The following is a 3,789-nucleotide window of genomic DNA, read 5'->3' on the forward strand; positions in this document are numbered from 1 at the left end:
ATCGGATTTATTTACAAAGATTATACGAAGAAGCATTTACGAGCCGAGAGCTTTAAAGTTTTAGTTGAAATTTAAAAAAGAAAACTAACAAATACAAGCTTCGTTGGCGCCATGAGAGTAAGTCTAACGCTCTTGACGTTCGCCTTCGGAATGGTTTAGGGCCTGGTTGGCAGAGTAGTGTAATAAGCCGCTCAGTAACTAGAGATCATACCTACCCTCAAAGTAGGGCCTTAGATTTTGGGTAGTGTAGGGTAGAGATTTCAGAGAGTTCACCGTAGTTTGACACCGTCTTTAAGTAAACACCATGTATATCTGATCAACACTGTTATCAAATTGGCTACCGATATCTCGGAGCGGTTACCCACGGCGGCTTTTGGCAGCGTTGCAAACGCGTTGCAGTCGCTAATCGTCTACTTTTACGATTGCGATTTCTAGGGGATTGCATCCATGCAATCGCGTGTTGGTATCGATACAGTCGCGCGTTTGTATCGCTGCTAAAAGTCGTCCTGTGTAACCAGTCTCATGTTTCTAGTCTATTTCTAGATTTTACTTCTATTGTGATTAGGTGCGATCGTAGATCCTTGTTAGTGTTTAGTTAGTAGTTGTTGCGACGCGATGTTATTAATCTATCACTGCCATAAATGATTTTATATATGTAGGTCAAATATGACTATGTATAAACCATTGATATTTGTAGAAGTAGTAAAATTAAAAACAAAAAACGACGCTCTCCTTTATAATTATGTACGTTGTTAGAACTTAATTATTAAAAAATAGAAATAGATTTAAAAAAAAAAAAAACAGGTTTTATTTCCTACAACACTACATATTGTATCAGAACCTAACCTACGGATTCGTATGTCGTAATAGTTACTAGTTGGACCCTTAGTTTAACTGCTGCTAAACTTTAACTGCCGAAAGGTGAGATTTGGTCCACAATATTATATGATCATGTATCGAGCCGTCTTGAAATTACTCCATAACGCTGTATTTCTAGAGATGCAAAGAAGACGTTTTAGCTAAATCGGTAAATAACCATTTCTATCTTCTGAGTGTAAATATATGGATATTACTTTCTGAATTGCATATGTTTATAATTAGTACCTACACGGGTATGGAAACTACCACCAGAATCATACACGATAATTAGTGGAACATACAATATTGTGGAAATTACCTTCAGATTAATACACGATAATAATTAGTACTTACACTGTTACGAAAACATGTTTATAATCACTGCATATGGAAACACGCATATGAAAATTATTATTTACTGAATTGTATTGGTTTATAATTAGTGTACGGATATGATAGTATTTTCTGAATTATACATGTTTATAATTATCACCTACACGATTATGGAAATTACCTTCTGAGTAATACATATTAATGATTAGTACCTTACACGGTTATGGAAACAAAAACTTAAAAATCCTTATTCGCAAACGGGGCTCTCTGCTGTTCATCTGTCTAACAGTTGTTTATTAGATGATTAGTTTTAATAATATTGTCCTACATGTTACTATCACTTTGATCTCATGGAAGAAAAAAAGCACTTTTTTGGTGCGAAACCTCAAAGTTGTATTTTATTTCACCTCACCCCATGGTTTTCTCTTAACTTACGATCACCTAAAATACCTTTTTTTAGTTGAATTTGAAATTATACAGGTTGTTGACCTCGATGGCCTAATGATTTTAACTGCGGGCGCTGGATGAGGAGTTACGAGAGCGGTAGGACCAATTTAGGAATTGCACTTTTCTGATTTTGGTGGTCCGGATAGTGCCCATCACGGTGAATTCCATTACCTACTCTAGTACAGGAAATTCCTTAGATTGAAACCGGATAATTGGCATTAATGTCTGCCACATTAATATATTTATTATTTGTACGGTCTGTTCAACGGATGTTGTTGCTAAAAGAATTGCTAAAATGATAAATGATGGATGGAACTTACGAGTGACTTTTAGGACTAAAGTTCATTTCGTCTTGTATTCATTTCGAGTACCTTGATCTAATTACCTACCGGTAAATGACGTGATATGCTGGTCCTAGAAAATATACGTTCGAGCATTAAATGCTCCAAAAAACTACAGGGCATCGTTCATCATCACATACGTTGCTCTGATTCCAAAGTAAATAATAGCACGATGGTACCACAAAATCTCAGACCCCGAGACAATATTGAAAAGTTAGTTTTCTCGGCGAAGAGCTAAGAGATGGTGATACCATGAAAACCGGTGTGCAAGCCATATGAACACATAGGTCATCGAATTTTTTTTATCATTTTTTTTATCATATCATTTAAAATACTAAAGTAAAACAAAATTAAATGTATCATTTTGACTAATATGAGCATATTTATTAACTTCTGATGGGTATCCATTAGGTTCGCGCAACTGCTCCATAGTGGATACGTTCGCAGGCAACGTTGCTTGCTTGCGATTGTTTTTTCGCGAACACAAAGCGGAGCGCAGTATATGATTATCACTAATATCAGGTTTCTAACCTGTGACCATTGAGCGTGCAACCGTTCCGAAATATCGGGAAAATAAAAAGAAGTCATACCGTGGTAAGAAACCTGATATTAGTGATAATCATTTAGTGAATAACCACGAAAGTCTTAAAATCTATACGGAGCGCAGTATGTTCGTGCATTCGCGTTCGCTCAACGTTCAAATGAAAACTGGAGCAATTCGTCGCCTTACTTTCTCAAACTCGTATCTTAAAAAACAAAGTATTTGAAATGCAAAAATTGCATTGTATATACATATTTGCAGGTCGATTTCACATCAAATTTCCTTCATATTCACATTTTTATCTATTCTTAATTTTTTTTTTAAATAAATAGAAAAATTGCCATCTCCTGAATAATCACTCTTTATAAGATACGTGTTGGAGAAAGTAAGGCGTCAATTGCAGATGCGCAAAGCTCAGTCTTTTTTGTAGCAAAGTGGGTAACTCCATTTGAGCGATTACAGATGCGTGGACCAGAGTTGGTGCGCGAACATAATTGATATCCACTTTTAGGTTTAAGGACTGTTCAACATTGAAAATGAAACAACTATTTTTTCGGATATAAATCGCGTTATTTGTAGAATGTCAACAATCTCGCAGGATTACATTACTAACATTATACTCGTAAATCATTAATTTTTACGTGTTATGATCTGACTTTACTGGATAATAAATACTGTATGTGGCATTCCACAAATGAACCATTGGGTTGGTCCTGCGGTTCTTACACTCACGAGGTATTCAGGTATTCTGAAAACAAACAAAAATAGTTGAATAAAAATTAATATAGACAAACCTCATCTTTTCTATTGAGAAACCGTGGCAATCGCTAGTTGCGCAATGCACAATCGGAGTGAGCGTGCCAACGGCTCTGGTACCTACCTATCTAAAAAATAAGGAGGGTGCTGTACGTATAAATTTCAGGTTACTTTTTTCTAATTTCGGTAGCAAGTTTTATTATTAAGTATTCGAGTACATTATTGCGAATTATTAAATAGTGTTACAGGATACTATACTCGAATATTAAGTAATACTTCACAATGATGTTCAAGAATACTTAAATAATAAAAATGGCCACTAAAATTAGGTAGAGAAGACTAGCCTGAAAAGTTAGAAGAGAGTGATTTTACAAAGAGTTATTTGTAAAATACTAACAACCTTGAACGAAACAAAACAAAACTATTTATTAACATCATAAACAACAATTTTTATTTTACCACTCACAACGGCGATGTCTATTAATATCAATCGCAGACTCGCAAATAGCTTTT

The 3,789-nt window shown here is 35.0% G+C and overlaps 1 protein-coding gene across 1 annotated transcript in view; it reads right to left on the reverse strand.

Annotated features, from left to right (window-relative positions):
* Positions 1–3,079: 3,079 nt before the first annotated feature.
* The window catches only part of LOC113239849, a 12,708-nt gene continuing 11,998 nt past the window's right edge, over positions 3,080–3,789 (reverse strand). The window contains exon 7 of the mRNA XM_026476995.1: positions 3,080–3,268. The gene's annotated coding sequence lies outside the window, so the exon portion shown is untranslated. The remainder of the gene's footprint in view (positions 3,269–3,789) is intronic.

The sequence above is a fragment of the Hyposmocoma kahamanoa genome, unplaced genomic scaffold (genome assembly GCF_003589595.1).
Source record: "Hyposmocoma kahamanoa isolate Upper Pololo Valley unplaced genomic scaffold, ASM358959v1 116, whole genome shotgun sequence".
Classification (NCBI taxonomy): Eukaryota; Metazoa; Arthropoda; class Insecta; order Lepidoptera; family Cosmopterigidae; genus Hyposmocoma; species Hyposmocoma kahamanoa.